Source organism: Melospiza melodia, unplaced genomic scaffold (assembly GCF_035770615.1).
Source record: "Melospiza melodia melodia isolate bMelMel2 unplaced genomic scaffold, bMelMel2.pri scaffold_28, whole genome shotgun sequence".
NCBI lineage: Eukaryota > Metazoa > Chordata > Aves > Passeriformes > Passerellidae > Melospiza > Melospiza melodia.
In genome coordinates this window covers 9,680,751-9,702,360 of record NW_026948600.1, presented here as the reverse complement: position 1 = coordinate 9,702,360, position 21,610 = coordinate 9,680,751, and the positions used below count along the sequence as shown (strand labels likewise).

At 48.2% G+C, this 21,610-nt stretch overlaps 1 pseudogene; it reads left to right on the top strand.

Moving 5' to 3' along the window:
- The first annotated feature begins 999 nt into the window (after nt 1-999).
- Nucleotides 1,000-19,937, top strand: LOC134433901 (serine/threonine-protein kinase pim-1-like; annotated as a pseudogene).
- The last annotated feature ends 1,673 nt before the right edge of the window (nt 19,938-21,610 follow it).

Below are 21,610 nucleotides of genomic sequence, written 5' to 3'. Positions count from 1 at the left end.
CCTGGGGACAAACAAGGCAAAGGTGTCTGTGGTGCTGAGCAAAGCTGGATGTGTTTCAGGAATGCCAAGGGCCAAGGCCTGAGCCCCAGCCCCTGGCCAGGCAGATGCTGTCCCTCCCTCCTTGCTCAGGGCTCTTGCCAGGATGGGCACTGGCATGTGGGAATGTGCAATGGCAAGGGCAGGAGCATGGGGCGGCCCCTGCCAGGCTGCTGAGCAGGGACAAGGAGGCAATGAGGCCCCAGGTCTGCAAGGGTCACTTGTCTCCTGCTCCTGCCTCAGGCCCGGGCCCAGCAGCCAAGGCCAAAGTGCTGCTCAAGTTGGCTCTGGCAGGGCTGTCTTGCAGCTGCTGCACATGCCTGTGCCCTGTGCATCCCAGGCTGTGCTACGGAGTCCCTGCCCTGCGCCTCTGTCCCTGCAGGCTGTAAGGAGCAGGTCTGTACCTGGTACCCTGTACCAGGTACCCTGTACCTTTTGGACATATGCCTTGGCATATTGGAACGTTGTCCACATGGACATGGATGGCTACAGAACACTAAAACATAAATTCTCATCCCTTTTTTTCTGAAAATATAGGATCATAAGTCCTTATACTATCCATTGGTGCTTTTCATTATAATGAAACTGTCCTTTCTGAATAGAAGGGTGTCCTTCTTATTGTATAATATCTCATACAAAGGTTAAAATAATTAGGAATCATTTTAGGCATTGGCATTCATGACCATAGCACTCTAGGAAGCGGCCAAGTTAGAATCCATGTGTTTTTCAATACAACTATTGTTCTGGAAGATTGAAACATAACTGAAGAGCACAACTGGGAGGTGACTTTGTCCTGCAGCCTTATGGTTCTTCTTTATTAAGAAATTCATGTGTAGAATTATAACTAACCTGATGTCACTTGTATTTTTAGAGGGAAAAAAGGGGTGATGAAGGGTAACTAAGGCCTATCCATAAGACAATCTATAAATCTCCAGATTAATGAGCGCCAAAGGATAAGTTATCATGGTATATCACGTTAAAGGGTACCTTTATCAACACCATATGGATCACCACTTGTCTGGCCTTTGGACACTCAACTTTTCAGCTACCTCATACAGACATGTTCATACACACAGACCAGTGTGCAAAAAGGTTTCTCATCTGACTCCACCAGATCCCACTGGCTCTGCAGAGCAGTCAGAAAATACACAGAGAGTCTAATGAGGAAACAGGGTACTGTGGAACAGTGCAGGGACCAGGTGCAAGACAGGACCTTACAAGCACACTGACCAGCATCTGCCAGCATGACAGACACCACTTATTGTATTATTCCTCTATTTTCCGATGTCTATTTCTCTTCAAACCACCTTGATCCCTCCCTTTTCCTTCTTTGTTTCTTTCCCTAACATTCTATATTTCGTGTAGTGAAATTCAAAAATGCTGCTTCCTTGCACCCCAATATTAACCCTGTAACACTAGGCAGTAATACCAGGCCATTCTGCAAAGCCATCTGGAGAGCCACTCTGCTGACTCATGGTGATAAGTTTTCTTCCCAGACCATGAGGCTTAGGCTGCCTTGGAACATCTGGGAATGTTTTTATTTATTTATTTATACATGTCTTTTTAAATTTAATGTATTTTATTTCTTTATTTAGCATCTTTTACCATGGTCCACATGTTCCATATGGTATACCATGTCCCCTGCTACAGAAGACTCCACCATCATTGCTCTTACTTTCAAAATGAAAACAATACTGAATAAACTTCTGTCCTTCAGTGGCACCAAACTACTGACAGAGTCTGATGTGAATCTCTGCTGGTCACCTTGTTCTAGTGATAGACAGGGGTGTTGGCCAAGTTATATCTCCCAAGGCCACAGCCATCTTTTGGTAATGTTGAACAGGTCTTGTACCACATAAGCCATGTTGTACAACTCATCCCCTGGCTGCCCCACCTGGCTGCCCCTTCCTTTGCTGACAGCAGGAGTCCAGGCTCTGGATCTTGGCTGAACACAGCAAGTTCCCATGTTTGGACAGGCTCAAAGGCTGCCCCAGGGGAGTGAAGGGCTTGGCACAGGGGCGAGCAGACAACGGACAAATGGGCACCAGGACAAATGGCCCCAGAGCTTCACTTGCAGTGGCAGCAGTGGCAGCATTGGCAGCGAAAGAAGTGCCTTTGTCGACTCCCTCTTGCTTTTCTTCTCCCTCTTCCGCAGTCCCGCACCCTCTCCCGCTCTCCATTTCTCGGTGCCCCCTCCTCTCCCAGTTTCTCTCTCCCCATACCTGGCCAGGCCATGCCCCCGGCCCACCCCTGGCCCTGGGCAGGGCTGACCAGTGCCCAGCCCTGGGTGTCCCGCCGTGGTCTCACCTCCGGCTGGCTCTGCCTGTGCTGGCAGTGGTGCTGCTGGGCGGGCATCAGTGCCTGGGGCTGGGGCGGCATCGCCTCCCTTTGGCTCCACCTGGCCCGAGCCCGGCCCCAGACCCGACCCCGGCCCCAGCCCCGGCCCCGGCCCTGGCGCAGGGCCCGGCCCTGGCTCCTCCCGGGGCTGGTGGAGGACACAGGTGGCACGGCTGCTCCTGCTGCCTCCGCTGCATCTTGCCTGGCTTGAGCTCCGCCGCTGTCCTGTTCCCAGGAGCGAATGCCTGGGCATGGCCGGCCTGTGGCACTTGAGGGGCGCTCGGGGGCCGTTGCTGGCTTCGGACCGAGTGCTGACAGCCGTGTCCTTCTGTCAAGGAAGGCACAGCAGGGTCTGAAGGAGCAGGACAGGCTGGGCTCGCTGCTGGGGCGCGGGGGCTTCGGCAGCATCTTCACAGCCACGCGGCTCTTGGATTGCAACCTGGTGAGCAGCAGGGCCGGCCGCAGCTGCAGGAGGAGGAGGAGGGTGGAGGATGGGTCTGGGCAGGGCGGGCGGCGAGCTGAGCCCGCTGCTACCCTTGGCTTGCAGGTGGCCATCAAAAGGGCGCCACAGAAGCGCGTCCAGCACTGGGGTGAGCTGGTGAGTTAGCAGGGCCAGTGGCAGAAGCTGGGCTGTGCCGGGCGGGGATGAGCCGAGGCCCGGCAGGGTGGGAGACGCCAGGACGCCCCGAGGGAGAACGGGCATGGGGCCAGAGCAGGGTGCAGAGCATCCCGGGCTGGCTGAGGTCTTCCCGAGCCCCAGCACGGCATCAGCCCCACTGACGGCATTGTGCTCCTTCCGCAGCCCAACAGCACCAGCGCCCCGCTGGAGATCGTGCTGCTGGCCAAGGTGTCCACTGGCTTCCCCGGTGTGGTCCAGCTGCTAAAGTGGCTCGAGCTCCCCAACACTATCGTGATGGTGCTGGAACGCCCAGAGCGCTCTCAGGATCTGCAGCATTTCATTGGGGCACGGGGGTTCCTGCCCAAGGAGGTAGCGCGGGAGCTTGTCTGCCAGGTGCTGGAGGCCATGCAGCACTGCACCAGCTGCGGGGTCTTGCACAGGGACATCAAACCAGAGAACAACCTGCTTGACCTGGCCACTGGGCAGGCCAAATTGATTGACTTTGGCTGTGGCACCCACCTGCAAGAGACAGCCCTGCTCACTTTGCAGGTGAGCCCATGCAGGGGTGTGCTCCCTGTCCCAGCATCTCATGGCACTGAGCTCTCACAGTCCAAGCTGGGTGTGGCATCAGGGATTCTCTCTTTTGCTGCCCTTCATGGCACTGACATATCAGCCGAATTGCTTTTGAGCTGGGCTGAGCGGGGAGCCTGCTTCCAGCTGTGGTGGCAGTCTTTGCCCACCACTCTGCCCAGGACTGGGGCTTGGGCTGGGGCAGCCAGCCCAACTAAAACACCTGTGGGTGGGGGTAGCAGAGAGGGAGGGACAGAATCTGTGCCCCAACCGGTTTGGTGTGCAGGTGAGAAAGGGCTTGGACTGCTCCACTCACCTGGTTTGTCTTGGGTTCGGAATGTTTTTTGGGGCATTGAAGCCAGGGAGGATGAAGGCATTGCTACAAATGGTGTTCAATTTGTGTTAAATTGTGGCAGGGTTGGGAAATGTTGTTTTGGGGTGAGTTGATGGATGTTTGTTGTGGGTCCTGGGGAGGGGAGGTCCAGGGATTGTTGGGAGCGATAGTCAAAAAAGGGCGGGAGGTTATTGGACAGGGGACTTGACCAATCATTCGAGGCCCCGAGAAAATGGTCCAGAATGAATATCCATAAGGACCAATGAGAATGCTGGAAATTGACCAATCAAGGGGCAAATCCAAAACCCACCAATTCTGGACCTGAGAGGGGTTATAAAATGAGGGTTTTGTTTGGGTTGGGGTTCTTCTCCTTCTGAGGGATGTACTAAATGGGGGAGAACACAGAGTGTTTGGGACTCATTTTCTTTGGGTTGCAGCATGGGAGTTTGGGCTTATCTCAAACTCCCCATCCTCTTTAGCTTGTTTTAATAAATGAGAGCCTTTTTCCTTTTCAAAATCTGGCCTCATTCTAATTCATAACAGCATGGCGTTTCACCACCACTGAGTGGGTTTTCCCTTGTTATGCTCTGGACTTGCAAGTATTTCCACTACCCTCTTCCATCACCAGTGGCTTCTTTTCCAACCTCAAGTCTATACACAAGTCCTAGGTGCTGGTCAGAGGGCAGTGGGTCACACCCAGTGTGCCACTGGGGCAGCCCCCACACACCCAGGGGTACTGGGGCCAGGCTCTGGGAGCAGCAGCATCCCCCTGATGAACTCCATCTGTATTCCACAGGAACACGGTCATACAGCCCCCCAGAATGTACCCACTTTGGCTGGTACTATGGCAAGCCAGCTACCATCTGGTCCCTGGGCATCCTGCTGCACCAGATGGTCTGTGGGAAGCACCCTTTCAGCAGGGGCCAGAACATCCACTGAGACCATCAGCTCTCTCTGCCACAAGGGCTCTCTCAAGGTGGATCCTCATCTCTGGGCACAGGGGGAATCCCAGTGCTGGAAGACAGCAGTGGGCTCATGGGCATCCCACTGTGGCAGCTGCTGAGGAGGTGGCACATGTACTGCTCTCCTCCAAAACAGGGAATTGATGGGAAAGTTTGGGCCCAGCTCTGAGCACATCCAGCATGGCTTGGGCCCAGGAATAGCAAGACAAAGCCAACAAGAACCTTCTCCAACTGCCCGGTGGTTCTGGTTTCTCTGCCCAGAGTGCCAAGATCTGATCAGGCAGTGTTTATCCATTGTTTTGAGGAGAAAAGAAGAAACCTCACAACTTTATAAAAGTTGTAAAGCCCGGTATGCCTTTATTACGATGAGCGCCAGATGCAAGCCTCCCCAAAAGGCATCCGTACCCCCGAAGACCTCAGGTCTCCTTTTATCCCCCTTCCAAATGCATATGCATACAGTTTCACAATAAGTTCATACATATTCATTCCGCGTGACATTTATCACCAGTTCTTCTTTATCAAAGGAATTCCTAGGTGGGGGGCAAATTGACCTTGTGGTCGTTTCTATTTTTCTTTCTCTGTCTCCTTGCTGTCTCCAGCATGTGACTTTTCCTTCAGCTTTGGCCTCACAGACTTTTCACCTCTCCTAGACACTTCACCTAATTCAGAATGGATCTCTACTCTGTCTCATTCCCCCCTTTCCTATGAAATAAGTAAATTCTTTTACTTAATGAAAACCCTCACGACAACAGTTGTCTTTTAATGCTCTACCATGTATGTTTGACAAAGAGGTTAGTACAGCTATTCGTTGTAGCATTCTCCAGTTCCAAATTAACAATGTAATAGATAATCCTAAGCTTATCCCAACTAATATTAGTAAAACTACAATGGGGTGGCACAACTTATTAAAGATTCCATTTGCAGTTGGTGACCACCCAAAGATCACATCCCACCAGTGGTGATCCATATTTTGTTTTATTCTTTGTAGAACTCTGGTTATCTCCTTTGTATCATGTTGGACAGTAATTAAGGTTTTCTTTCCACTTTCTTGGATTTCCTTCAAGATCTCCAATAGGTCTTGGTGCTTAATTAATTGTTTCACTAATGTAAGGTTCATCTCAATATGGGTAGGTGATAGTCTGTGATACATTGTGTAATTGGCTTTGACCAGCTGGTGGGATGTCACTGGAGCCAAGTATGAAAAATCACACCCGATAATCTTAACAAAATTACAAATACAGAAATTAGAATGATTTCTACTAGACAGAATAACATCATTGCTATCAATTTGTACAGCAGCACAGGCAGTTCTCAGACATACACACCCTTTTCCAGTATATACAAGCACAGTTTTCTGGTCAGTGACTGGATGAATTTCAAAGTGACAAATACTCTGTTCAGTGTCTAGATACACATCTTGGGCAATAATAGTATTGCTTTCACAAATGAATCCCATCTGTTCTCTAGTAATGCAGGATTCTAAGTTTACTGTCTGCCACTTTTCATTCATCTTTCATGCCCACACTCTATGTTATGAAGGATAGAGTATTGTTTTTTCAAGGTTTAATCCTAGGGCAAGGAGGGGATGGATAACATAAACAGTGGCATTACGTATGGTAAGCACAAAGGCAGTTGCCACATTAGAAACAGGATCATAGGTGAAATTCACCGTAGTCTGCCAGGATTGAAACTTCCTTTCAATATCAATTGCATTATCCCACACAATCTTCCGAATTTCAGCTGGAAAATTACCTTCACCCCCTTCCTGTATGATCAGAGCTGCTGTTGCCTGCACCCGTAACTGTGCTTGTATACAACTGAAAGCTAAAGACACATTATCTTAAACTGTACTAAGTGCTTCTACTATCAGCTTGTGGTCTTGGTCCCTGGCCTTTTCATACTTCCTTACTTTGGCAGTACTTTTGAAATCTGTCACTGGCTAGTTCCTAATGCCAATACAAATGACTGTAAAGACTGCTTCAATTTTGTTAGGCTACCTGCTGCAGTGGCCAGTTTATTCATCAGTATTTCTGAATCAATTCAATTTAAAACTCCTAATCCTGTCCCTAATATGCCAGTTAGATGTTTGTTATGGGGAATAGGAACTGCTTTCTGTCCATGACCATCCTGCCTGCCAGAGGGATGTGCTGGGCTCACACTGCAAATTCAGACACACTTCACAAGTGTATCTGACAGAGGTTTAGGTCATACTTGAGGCAGATGTTTGTTCTGAAATGCAGAGACCTCAAGGAATCTAACCTCTCCTTCCCCCTCCAAAGCACCTGATTTCCCAGATGTGTGGCAAGCAGGAATGTCTCTCCTGGTCTACAAAACTTCACCCACCTTGCCCCTAGCTAAGATCAAGCTGTGGACTGTGTTCAGGGCAGAAGATAACAGTATTTGTCCACCACCTGCAGTTCAGCAGCCTTTAGCAGCCATTGCCTGGGTATTCAGCCAACCTGCTTGGAAAATGACCTAAGGAAACTGATTTCTTGGTGTTCCTGGTTTTAGACACCAGGAGAGCTGGCTCCTTCCTTTCTTGTTCTGCTCCTGAGATATGCCTGTTTTTGTAACCATGTTGTCCAGCCCTCAAAGGAAGTTTTTAGGAAGGAGGAGCAGGCTGGTTGGATTTTTGAGATGTTAATTTGCATTATCAACTCCACACGTTTGAGAGACCATTCTGGATTGAATAATAGCTGTTGTTCACTCACATGCTTTACTACGTAGAGGCCTATTTCATACACTTTAGGTTCAAGTTTGGGTAGAGTCTGAACTAGTATGAGTTGTATAAGGCCCTGCTGTGGTAAAAGGCGCAGTGTCCACTTTGAATTCAAATGAAAATCTGATAGCAACTTGAGCTCAAAGGCAGGTCACTTCTACAGGCTGTATCTAGGTGAAATTACACCAACAGTCTGATTCACTTAGGTTATCACAGACTTGCTGGTGTTCATATACACCAGGGGAGGTTCAGACACTAATTACATCTGATCTCTCATAAGCTGTCCTATTGATGACCTGGCACTCTACTTTGATTTCTTCTCCTCTGATTCCTTGAAGTGTCCACAGTTCCTGTTACTGCCATTCTTGCTCCTCATATACCTGATTCTCGTGGATTACTACAGTAGATATGTTTAAATCTTTTATCTCAGAAGGTTTTCCCATGGATCCAGTATACTGATTAAACACCTGGGACCAAGGCCATTCAGCATTGCTTTGGATAGAGTTACTCTCTAGTTCTAAAACTTCAGTTACAAATACATACAAAACAATTCTGTAAACTAAAGTATGAACTACTCCCGACCGCAATGTACTCATTTTGCCCAAGTAAGTTTTAGTCTCAGTTCATTGTCTCCTGGTGTCACTCCTGAAGGGGCTTCTGGACCTTCTTCACCCGAGAGTGATGGATCCAGGCATTCTGCTCCTTGATTTTGATTGGAGTGAAGGTGGTGAGAAGTACTTGCAGTGGTCTCTCCCACTGTGGTTCCAAAGTCTTCTCTGTAAGAGACTTAACATATACATCATCCCCAGGCTATCTAACTCCCTGCTCCAAGTTCCAGCCACATGTTTCTCAATTTCTCTGAGCTGTTTGCTTAAAGCCACCATGTAGGTGGACATTCTGGATATTCCTTTTGTATTCTATATGGTCTTCTATAAGGCATTCCAAAAGGATTCAGCATTCCTTTAGCTCAAGGTTTAGTTCGAATTTGCAATAGTGCTAGTGGAAGAGCTTGGGCTAGGGTAGAATAACTTCTTGCCCCAGTCTTACAATCTGCTGCTTAATCAAATGATTCATTTTCCCTGCCTGGCTACTTGATTTGGGCAGTTTGAAGTGTGAAGTTCTTAATCTATGCCCAGGTGTCCACTAATCTGTTGCACTGCTTTGGAAATGAAATATGATTCTTTATCTGAGGACATCGTGGCTGGAACTCTGAAGCGTGGTATTATTTCTTGTAAAAATAATCTGGTCACATCTTGAGTTTTGACAGTTCTGGTGGGGAATATTTCTGGCCACCCTGAAAATGTATCTATTAATACCAGTAAATACTGATACCCCTCTTTCCTTGGGAGTTCTGAAAAGTCAATTTACCACTGCTGTATAGGCCCATGGCCTCTCCCAGTCTGACCGAGTTTTGGCCAGGGGGTGTTTTGGGGTTAGTCTGGAGGCAAGGATCACATTGTCAGCTTACCTGAGTGATAGTGGCATATAAATTCCTGACAATGATACAACGATTGTTTCAATCAGATGTGTGTTCTAGAAAGCCTGTGGAAATTACTACTTCAAAGTCAACACTTCATTTCAATGCACTCTGTATCACTGGCAGCCTTGGTCATTTTGAGAAAGGAGCCACACTCTATAAAAGGCTTCTAAGTAGTTAGGCCCTAGTGTGTTTTCTAGTGCCCTTCCTTCACTAGTAACCACGAAAATGGGAAGGGATTACTAGCTCTCTTTCAATGGTAGCCCACCCCTTGTAATTGTATGTTTCTTTTGATTAGTATTATTGTATTATGGCTTACATTCGAGGAAAATCTGTACCTTACCCTTTCCTGCTTTCTTTGCCTCTCCATCCGCCAACTCATTTCTTTCCTCCAATTTTAAGCTCACTCTCTGGTGTGCCTTAATATGCTTTTTCAGGTAGCTGAACTGCTTCCAGCAGCTGGATTGTCTCTTCTTTCCCTGTGAGGTCAGCAGTCCCCTCTCCTTCCAGATGGCTCCATGTGCATGTTATGACTCCAAATGCATACCTTGAGACTGTGTAGATGGTTATTCTCCTCCCTTTTGCCCTTTCCAGGGCACGGGTCAATGCATTTATCTCAGCCTTCTGCGCGGAGGTACCTGTTGGTAAGGGTCCAGACTCGATTACCTCTCTGCAGGTGGTCACTGCATACCCAGCAGGTCGCTTCCCATTGGCAACATAGCTGCTCCCGTCAGTGAACCAGGTCTCTGCATTGTCCAAAGGAGCGTCCTTTAAGTCTGGACGGCTGGAGTAGGTAGCTTCAATGGTCTCCAGGCAATCATGGTGTACTGCTTCTCCTTGATTTCCACTGAGAAAGGAAGCTGGGTTGACAATATTAGTCACCACTATCTCTACATCATCTTGCTCTGCCATGATAGCCTGGTATTTCAGAAACCTCTGTGGTGAGAGCCAATGGTCACCCTTTACTTCCAGCGCTGCGGACACTGTGTGGGACACTAGCACAGTCATTTTTGTCCCAGGGTAAACTTGGGTGCCTCTTGAATATTCAGCACAACTGCTGCTACAGCTCTGAGGCAACCTGGCCATCCTTTGGCTGTTGCATCTAGCTGCTTAGAGAAGTAAGCAACTACCCTCTGGTATGGACCCAAGTCCTGAGCCAATATTCCCTGGGCAATTCCTTGCATGGAAAAATAGAAAGAATGGTTTACTTACATCTGGAAGTTTCAAAGCTGGAGCATGCATGAGGGCACTCTCTAGCTGGTGAAAGGCCCGTGTGGCGTCTTTTGTCCACTGGAGATCTCTGTTTACATTGGCAATAAGAGCATAGAGGTGTCTGACGAACAGTCCATAATTATAAACCCACAGCTGGCACTACCCTGCCATGCCTAAGAAGGTTAGGAGTTCTTTCGTTGTCTGGGGTTTCAGGGTTTGGCATAGGGCTTCCCTGCCTTAAAGTCTGCTGCTCAGCACTCACTTCTTACCCCAGGTAGATTACCTTCTTAGATTACTTTCTGTTTCACTACCTGTGCCTTTTTCTTTGAGACTCTGCGTCCTTGGAGTCCTAGGAAATTCAAAAGGCTTACCGTCCAGGCTTCTCTCGCTTCCCTCGTCCAAGTGGCTACTAGAAGATCATCCACGTACTGCAACAGCCTCCTTTCCTCTTGTGGAGCTTCCCGGGACTTTGGGTCTTTGCAAGCTGTTCTCCAATCGGAGTGGGGAATCTTGAAGCCTTCAGGCACATGGACTATGTGAGCTTGTGTTTGAATGCAAAATTTTCTGGCTGGCTTCGTGGATGGGGAGGCAAAAGAAGGCATCTCTTAGGCCTAAAACAGTTAACCAGGTTAGGTCAGGTGTTAAACAAGTTAGTAAAGTCTATGGATTTGCTACCACAGGGTATAAATTCTGTGTTATCTTATTGACAGCCCTTAATCCAGTACTATCAGTTATTGGGCTGATTCCTTCTTTATCTTCCTTTTGAGGGTACCACTCAACTCTCACTGGTTGTGTTTTTTCCTTAAGCTTGATTACCATGGGGGGGCATCTTTCATTCTCCCTGGTACAGCAGAGGCCCATACCCTTGAATACACTTATTTACTTATTCTAATATCTCCCTACTAATGTCTTTCTTAATTTCAGTGTCTGTTAATGTTAAGCCTAACCTTTTTATATAATTTGCCTTCAGAGTAACCTTTCTCATTTGAGAATGTTTAGCAAATTGAGCGAATTGTACAAACTTTAAAGGTTTGCAAAAGTATGCCTTCTCAGACTGGCCAGTTGTTCAGTTGTTCCCCACACTACAACATAAACATTCTTCACAGGTAGTAACGCTTTATTTAAAACTGAATATATGGCCCTTGTGTTGACTAAAATTCTTCCCTTTTGGGGAGGTCATCTTTACCCTTCCTCCCTTACCTTGGGAGGAGCTTTTAACAAATCATATGTACTCATTTTGCGAACTGTGATTGTTTTGCATTTCAGCATGATAATCCTTGCCTGATTTCATACATTGCTATCTTATGCTGTATGCTGAACACGTTTGATTTGCTTTCTCTTTGCCTTGTTTTCCTTTTCAAGGGCCAAGACCAGAGGGTGGTCTGATCTCACAGTCTCTTTGCCATTCTGGGTGATTTCTTAAAACAAAAAGACATTTCAGCATACAAAAACTCTATCCCATTTATCTTCCTATTTTAAAACAGTACTAACAGCAATGAAGTATTATAAATCTTTTTATTTTCTGAGCTGCTCTTACTGGCAACCTTCGCCCAGTGAGCCCCTCCTAAAAGGGGCTAATTTAGGAACCTCTTTGCTCTGGTCAGTTCTCATTATTTATTTCTCCTTGCCCTATCTCGCTTCAACTCAAACCTTTTTACAGACCTTCACAGTACTTTCTCAGTTTTCCTCCTATACACACACAGCTCCAGGTGGCAGGTATCAGATGTGATTCCCACATACAAGCTCTAAGACCTTAGGTTCTGAATCGCTTGATCAGAAACCTCTAATTTACACTCGGGGCATGTGCCCTGACACTTATTAGAACAGCAAAACAGCAATACCAGTGTTTCTCATAAACACCGCACTGCAATAATAACTGCACATCCACCTTTTGCCCACAGGCCATTCCTGTGTTCCCTGGGGAGACAGGGCAGCCAGAGCTGTCCCTGTGCCCAGGGGACAGCCACTGTCACCTCACACAGCATGCTAGCCTCTTGATGCACCAAAGGCTCCCCGAAATTGCCCTCAAAGGCAGGCTATTCTGTTTGTTACAGAGAACTTTAAATCCCTGCAGCAGATTGTTTCCAGTCCAGACTTACTGCAGTACCAACTGAAGTCTCATAAATCTCATAAGTCTCATTAACTAATTCGTCTCATTCATCTCTTCTATATAAACTCTGTTTTACAAAATATCAGTCTTTTCTAGTTCTCTTCTTGCACAATCTAATTAAGCACTGTGTCTACTTACACTTGTTTTACTGCTTTGCAAAAAGGCTGTGCTAGTCACAGCCGAAACTCTGATATGCCCACAGACACAGACACATGCACCCCTCCCCCTTTTATCTCAAATTCACTACAGCCAAGGCTTGAATTGCTGTGAGGGGGAGAATTCTTGGAATTCCTTTAATTCGCTTTATTGTAGTTAAGCATAAATCACCATACCAGAGTCCTTCTGTGTAAAATGCTACTCTTGTTGCAACAAAATCTTATAATCTTCACAGACACCACTATACAATCTGAGAATCAAATTACCACAATGCAGCGGAAGAAAATCACCACACAAAGTCACTGGGAAAGGGAATATCTCTCAAAGTGCTCACTTTTCTCAACACAACACAGCATACCATAATTCGGCATTTACTCACATCAGTTTTCCTGGACACAATCAGAATAACAGCACAGAGTCTAGAGATCAAGTACAAACATCCAGGGCAAAGGAACTCTCTGAGCTCATACTCACGGTTAAAATGTACCAAATCTGCACAAATCACTACATTTAAACACAATAAATACCATCACTGACGTTCCTCCTGTCGCTTCTCCGTGGGGCACTTCTCTCCCTGCCCCCACAGCCTGCTGCAGCCTCAGGCCACACTCAGCTGCTTCAAACACGGGTAATACTCATTCCCCTCACACTGTAGAGCACTGTAGATCTACTCTCTTTCATACACCATACACTTATACACTTGCACAATTACAAACACAGTGCACTGACCACACAATGCATTAACCATACAGCAACACAGTGTCTGGACACCACACACATACACACACACAAACAAAACACACATGGGTTCAGCAGTTCTGCTCTATCAGAACAATGAACCCCCAACACACACACACATGTGTTCACCCGACCCACCCCCAGGATCACTAGTGGTCTGCTCTATCAGAACGATGAACCCCGTCTCTAATACAGCTGCTCCATCAGCATAACCCAGACATCTCTGAGTGATTTACTCCCTAGCTCTCCTTTCCCTCCCGTGGGGGCCCCTCAGTACATACCGCATCTTCCTGCACAGGCCAGCAGGTCGTTGTCTGTCCTCGCAGGTGGCAAGTTGAGATGAGCGGAGCCCCACTAGGAAAAAATCTTAGGGCACGCCTTGGAGGTCCATCTATCCCCCCTGCCCCTGCGGGGACAGAGAAACCCCTTGTCTGGCTCGCCATAATGTTTTGCGGAGAAAAGAAGAAACCTCAAAACTTTATAAAAGTTGTAAAGCTCAGTATGTTTATTTACGGCGCCGGACACATGCGGAGAAAACTCTTCTCAAAAGGCATGCATACCTCTGAGAACTTCAGGTCTCTTTTCATCCCCCTCTCAAATACATATGCATACAGTTTCACAATAGATTCATACATATTCATTTTTATGGGTTTCTTCTGACTTTTACCACTAGTTCCTTTTTATCAGAAAGAATTCTGAGGTCAGGATGACTTGCCCTTACAGCAGTCCCTGTCTCTCTCTATAATCTGTCTTCTCCCCTTTATCTCTGTCCTTCACTGAAGTAACTTCACTGAGCTTAGGCCTGGCAGCCTGGCTAAATAACTACAATTTCTAACCACAGACTCGACTCAAAAATGTACATTTCACCTAAATTAAAATGGATTTCTATCTTGTAAAATTTTCACTTTGCTTCACCGTGACAGGCTCTGTTTTCACAGGCATGGCCGGGCGGCACCTGAGGGGGCAGCAGCAAGAGCTCCAGCTGATCTGCAGTGGTGAGTGAGTGAGGGCAGCGGGCTGACTGCGGGGGCTGGCGGGGGCAGCTGCAAGCCCTGCCCCGGCTGCGGAGGGCTCTGCTCCCCTGAGATTTCAGGGCCACATGTGGCATTCATGGCCAGCACCTTCAGACTGATCCCCTTGCTCCCTGCTCCCTGCGGGCCATGGCAAGAGATGGCCAGGATGGCCCTGGCAGGGGGCTCTCCTCGTCTTTCTGCACATGTGGGATCTGACCTTGCCTCTGTTCCTCTCTCTTGCAGCCCTTGAAGAAATGGCATATGACAGCAGTCCTGCAATCAGAGATGCTGCAGTTGCATTTTGTTTAATTCTCCGGGTTGTACAGAGAGCTCCCTATTCCCCGTGGCGCAGGCTGCGAGATCGATTCCGCAGTGCATGGAGGAAACGGCCTCGTCTGTGCAGCACTGCCTTGCTGTTCTGCTGCAGCTCCCTGGAGAGATGATCTGAAAGACTGTCTGCTGGGGTCATTTGAGCCAGCAGAAATTTTCTTTTTCTTCTTCAAGATTTTTGTATTTTTATTTTCATTGTTTTTGAGTATGTAAATATAGAATGTCTTTCAATACACAGAGTCCCAGGATCTTTCTTTTCCTGCACAGGGTCTAGAAGGCAAAGGGGAAGAGGGGGAAAAGGGTGCTTGTACTCAGCCAGCTGCCCAGGTGTGCAGTGTTGCAGAGAAAATGGCCAGAAGCTCCTTGGCCTTTGGTGGTTCTGCTGAAGCCTTTGTGCTGCCCACAGAGCGACTGGACAGGGGCCGGAGCTGTGGGGATCCCTGCCAGAGCGGTGCCTGGAGATGGCCACAAGCCCTGTGCTGGACAGGAAGGGCCATCCATGTCCTCCTGCCCGTGTGCTGCTGGCTGCAGTGCTGAGGGCTCCCCAGTGCCTCTGGATGGGGCTCCTCTGCAGCTGCTCTGGGGCTGCGGCTCTGCTGCCGGGAAGCTTGGCCAGGCTGGGGGAGACCCTGAGAGGCTGAGGCACTGCTAAGCCTTGAGCAATTGGCTGGCAGAGGCCATAAGCAGCCCCCTGGCAGCCGCCTTGATCCCGACAGCCGGCTGCTCTGGCGCTTACAGGTGGGTCGCCCGTTGGAGGGACCCCCTGGAATCAGGCCTGGAACCCTGGTCCTGGCCTTTCAGGGCTGTGAGGCCAGCTGTTGTGGGGCTGGGCATGTGCCCTCCCTGTGCTCCAGACTGCAGCCTCCCACCCCTCAGCCTTAGGCATTGAGCTCCACTGCCTGATATCCAAATCTTGTTCCTCTTGCTGTGGGGGAGGCCGAGCTCTGTGGCTTTAGGCCCCATTGAGCCAGAAGAGCAGCAGCTTTGAGCCCACAGGGGCCACAGAAAGGCCCTCTTGGACCACGAGCGTTCCTGTCCTTCCCAGGCCAGGGACACATGAGAGTGCAGCAGGCACCTTCAGAGTGCCACGCTGGCTTTGCACTGGGCCACCTCCCTGTGCTGTGCACGGCTGGCTCTTTGCTTTGCTGCTTTCGGCCTTGTGTCGTCGTACTCCTCTGGCTGCCTGCAGCCAGGGGCAGCCCAATCAGGAGGCTGAAAGGCCCCGTCTCCAACATCTCAACGGGGGAAATGGAGCTCTCCCAGCCCTCAGCCCACACTGTAAGCAGAGCAGAGCCTTTTCCCCAGCCCCGTTGGCTTTCTGCCTGCTTCTGGCCCCTGGCCACCATGACCCACTGCACTCGCTCTGAGTCACCTACAGCATGCCTGGTGCCTCTTGATTTGCTGACCCTGGGATGTGAGGCTCACTGAGGGAAAGGTGGCTGTCCCAGTGCTGAGGGCACACGTGGCTCACTGAGCAGACTTGAGGCTTCCCCAGCAGCTTGCAGGTCCCTTAGGCGTCATGTTACAGTGCTTGTGCTCCTGCCTCTTCCTGTCCCTCTTCTCACCCTCACCCAACCTGCACCCTCTGACCTACCTTCAATAAATCCTGTTGCATCAGACATGGTGTCAAGAGCCCTCCCTCGGCTGCCGGTCGAGCGCACATTACAACCTCCGGGCCTGGGAGCAAGGTGGGCTGGGGGAGCTGCTCTCTCAGACCATGAGGGAACGGCTCTCGACAGCACCTGCCCATGGACCTTCCCCGCACCAAATAAAATCATCTCCAAGTTTAGCTAGTAAGCTAGTAAGGTATAACTCATTCATTGCCTGGAAATCTGGCACTAGTCTCTAAGTTCCATTAGGTTTCTTTATTGCTAATCTAGCAGTATTAAATTTTGACTCCCATTCTTCCAATAGTCCTGATGTCAGGAATTTATTGATTGTTGGCTCTTTTCCTTTCCTAGCTTCTAATCTTCAAGGGTATTGCTTTCTGACTACTGGCCTATCTCTTCTCTGTAGCTCAATTTTCACAGGGTCTGCTCGTTTTGATTTTCCTGGGCTATGAGTATCCCATACTCTTGGGTACACCTGATTCAATACTTGCTCTAAATAGTTCTTCTTGTTTGTTGGTCTTGTGTCAATTGTCAGTCCTACTGCTAAAACTGCTCATTTGTCTTCAGGTACCTTCCATTTAAGTTTTCTTTTTCTAAACAGAACTGTTGCTTCCAAATTTTCAAGCAAATGCCTGCCTAGGACAGATTTGGCTTAGTTGGGTAAATAAAGAAACTGATGTATTCCCATTTTCTTCTTGATTTTACATTGAAGTGGTTTCAGGAAGAAAACTTTTTCTGGCTGGCCTACAGTGTCTCCTATTTCTTGAGATAGTTTTCACTTTTGGGTATCAGGGCTTGATTCAAGAGTGAAAATATGTCTCCACAATTTCTTAAAAATTCAACTTCTTTATCATTCTTTAGCTGTATTTTAACCGGTGGCCTGCTAGGGTAAGAATTGCCAGTCTCAGTCATTTCTTATCATCCAGAGTGGCTGCAAGAGTTTTGTGTACTTTGTCTGCTAACTCTGGGCACTGGCGTTATTTCCAGTGTCCTGATTTCTTACAAGATGCACATTGATTTGGCCCCAGATTGCTCTATGGCTGCTTTGAACCTCCTCTGCCTCTGATATTGTTGCCCCTGCCTCTGCTTCATCCAGAGGCATGCCACGTCCTCTCCCTGGTGCCGATCCAGAGCTGCCACCATGGCTGCAGGGAGCTCTTTTCCTTTTTCTCTCTCTTGATTATCATCCACTTTCTATGCTTTTCTCATTCATGCCTTTAAGTCTCTCTTGACAGGCTCTTTCAGCTTCTCAAGTTTCTGCCTGACATCTGGGCTAGATTGCCCTGACATCAGGGAAACCCACTGCTGCTTTGCTATATCCGACCAGGGATGCAGGGCTGTGCCTTTACGTGCAGCTGCTCAGAGCCTGTCCACAATGTCAGTGGGTGACTCGTGCTGTCCCTGTGTAACGTTATCTCTTACTGACCAAGTCATTGCTTTTGGAAGGGCATTTTTTAATTCCAATGTGACTAGTTCCTGGTATCTGGTTAAGAGGGCACAGCTGCCTGCATCGTTCGCGTCCCACAAAGGGCTTACAATAGGACACAGCTGGTCCACTGTACCTTGCAAGGCTCCACTAGCAATTTGTGCCTGCACACGTGCTCTGGCTACCTTGATCACCAACTCTTCTGCTGGTTTTGTTAGCTCTGTCAACATGAAATCAGTATCACCTCACTCTGGCTCTTGATTCTTGACTATGAACTCCAGTCTTTTTGCTACTTTGCTAGGGTTTTCTCTATCCATTGTAACGTTTTCCCACCAATTGTTCAGGTCACTAGTAGAAAAGCAGATGTTCACCCCCATGGCTTCTCCTTGGGGGACTCAAGACTTGCCTTAAGGGGGTGACTAAAGGCAAAGCTTTCTTGGTTTTATTCCTTGGCTTGCTTGTCACTGGGGGTCTCTGAAATTGTCCCCTCACCTGGGGACAATTATTCATCTCATCCTCACTGCCATTTGGCTTTCATTCAGGGGCCAGAGTGGTTGCCTGAGGGGGAGTGTACCTGAGCTGGCCTGGACTAACTCGGCTCTAAGTCTTGGACACATAGAACACAATCTTCCTGGTGCATTGGAGCCAATTTCAAACATCTCTGCCCTATGCTGAATGCTGAACGACATCTCTTTCTTTTCTGCTTCTTATCTGTTTCCAAAGTAAGGACTAAAGGTCCTGTGGGGCCAAATCAAAGCCACATTCTTTCTGACAAAGCTTTATTCTTCAGGGTAAAAAAACATGTCTGCATATATCACAGGATCTCATTTTTTCTCTTGTCTTAAAAATAACATCAACTGTAACAGTGAATGGTAAAGTTCCATTAGGGGGTGACTTCTCACCACTTTCTAATGGATACCAAGCCTACCACTGAGAAGAGTATTTCATCTAATTACCTTTCCTTGAAAAATTACCCTCTGGGATTCCTCCCAAATCTTTCTCATCTTCTAAATTAATTCTATTGGACTTTTTTTAATACCATCTTTACTTCTTGTGCTATTCATTCTTCATGCTATCTAAATTTCCAAACTTATCAGGATGTATTAGTACTTCTCTTTTCCTTCTCTTTATACCCTGTAGACTACCCTTAACCCACACGGGTTGTCTCTGAGTCACCCTGCACCAATATTTTGTTTTACATTCCTAGCAAGCAGTGAAAACAAAAGGATTCCACATGTTATAAATAGGTATGATTCGTGCCGATAAAATTGAAACAGTAATCAATATTGATACAGTAATATTATTAAATAATTAAGCAGTTAGAGTTTAATGCCAAAAAGGAAAGGGATGGGAGGGCTTTCAACCCCCCTCTCCCTGCTGATGTTCAAGGACAGGAGGAAAAAGCAAATTATAAGTTACTAAAAATTAACAAAAAGAAGGGAAAATCTGGTTGGGTTCCAGGAAAATGCCAGTTATAAGTGATTTATTGCTTTGATGCTTAAATGCAGTAATATGTTCGTTTTGGCTTACATTGTACTGGCTTGGTGCTCATGTGTAACCCAAAGGTGAATTAAAGGACATAGGTGAAGAGTAGAGGCCTTCATCAGTCACGACCTCCAACGACTTGTGTGACCACCAAAAGAAGTGGTGGCGCAGGCATGGTAAAGGTGGTGATGAGGGCGGAGGTAGAAGTGTGATGAATCGAAAATGGGAGGAGATGGCATTGACACATGGCATATAGGGGGGAGTCTTCACTTGGCAAGCTCGTACGTGAGGTGGCAAGGGTCCAAGAGCCCTGCACTCCATACCCCGTGGTTATCTTTTTCTCATGCACTATTATTGGAACCGAATTATCCCTTATTTTTAATCAAATTATATTGTTAATATTTCAAGTCTATCCAATTTTATATATTTTCTAAACTATTAAATTAAAATTGCTGCTAGTTCTAATATTGTTTGGTTTTTTGATGATGGGATAATTGGGCAAACATAACAATATGGAAAAACACACCTGGGAGCCTCCCTCACGACTGCTTACCACACAGCTCATCTTTGAGATGGGTGCTTCACCTTTTATACCTCTGGGGGTTGCATCAGCCAACCCTGGCCCCTCCCAAAGTCTGTCAGTCAACTCTCCTTTGCCGTTTATTGGTGGAGATTGCTTTCCTGCAACTTGATTGGTGGGTCAGGTGTTGTCATGCTGTGCCCTCCAGTAGCAACGAGCTTTTTCATTCTCAACTGCCCTGTAGGAGGGGCACATGTACACGCCTTCCTTTTACCTGTCCTAAATAAACCAGGCTGTCCGGTGGCAACAATACAGAGGATGGGGAAAGGGGACTGTGAGGAGAACAGAGGGCATCTAAACAATAAACTACAATAACATAACTATACATCAATAAAGCTTCTCTTAATATTCACACAATATTCATTCCTTAATTGTTAGAGCCAGTCATCTCACTATTCATCTATAAGAATTTTTATTTTTATTTTTACATTTTCCTATTAAAGGACTGTTATTCCTACTCCCATATCTTTACCTGAGAGACCCTTAATTCCAAAATTTTAATAATTCAGAGGGAAGTGGTTTATATTTTCCATTTCCAGAGAAGCTCCTTCCTTCCTTTACAGACACCTGTCTTTCAAACCAAGACAGAGCCCCAAAAATGCTGCAAATCCCACAAAGATCTGTACAACCTGACCGAGACCATCCTTCCTGAGCCAAACAGGGCAGACCTGAACAAACAAAAAACCATTTCTCCTGGTTTAATGAAAAGGTGTGTTTTGGGTCCCATAAGAGGAACAGAGATGCTGTCCCCCCTGGTACTGGGGGAGGGAATGAGGAGCTTCTGGGGGTACTGGGAGCACTGGGAGCACTGTAACGGGGAGCTCTGGGCACCCCACATGGGACCCCACACTCGTGGCCACCCCTCCATGGCACGATGGGAACCCACGGGAGCTGTGGGGTGGACACACAGTTGGAGGGGCCCTCAGGCAGGAACCTCCAGTGCCCCCAGTGCCCCCAGTGTCACAGCATGTTCTCGTAGATGTCACTGGAGTCCTGCTGTTGCCTGTGGGGTCCTGGCAGCTCTGCATTGGTCACCTGGGGGTTGTGGCACAGGGGCGCACTGCAAGAGACACCGGGTGGGGGAAGCTGGATGGGAGGTGACACCCCTAGGGGGCCATGTCCCTGTCCCCCCACCTGTACTCACCCCCTGCCTTCTTGTTTCGCACGACCTGGCTGTACAGCACCTCCTCTGCCTCTGGAGGGGCCGAGGGCCCTGGGGAGCCCCTGCAAGGATAAGAGGGTGTCTGTGGGGGTGTGGGGGGTCGTTATGAACATAAAATGGGGTTCAGGCCTGGACCCCCCACTCACCTTTCCTGCTGTTTCCTGATGGCTGCAAGGGAAAGGGGGCAGGGGTGACTGTGGAGTCCTCAGGGCCCCTGACACCCTTGAGATCTCTGACTGCCCCCGGGAGCCTCGTGCATCCCTGAAGCCCCTAATGAGCCTTGAATCACCCACTGAATCCACTGAGATCCCAAACTCCTCCAAACCCCTGACAGAGCCCCCAACCTCCCTGCACGACCCTGCAGGACCTCCCCAAATTCCCCAGGACCCCCAGGTGAGATCACTAGGGATTCAGCTTCACCCAAGTCAGGAGCTGTTGGTGCTGCCCTCTGGACCTCAAACTCTGTGGGGGTTTCACCCCAATCCCTGGGACCCCCATTCCCCCTCATTGTCACCCACCCAGGTGGTGCCACCAGTGCCAGCCCCTGATGACAGCCAGGAGCAGAAGTAGGAACAGGAGGGACCCGCAGACCCCTGCGGTCACTGCTGGGGACAGAGAGAGACACATCAGGATCACCCAGAACCCCGGGGGTCCTGCACCCCCCCATGTGACCCCAAGTGACCCTACCTGTGCCCTGTTCCTGTGTTGTCACCTCCAGGGCCAGCTCAGGGCAG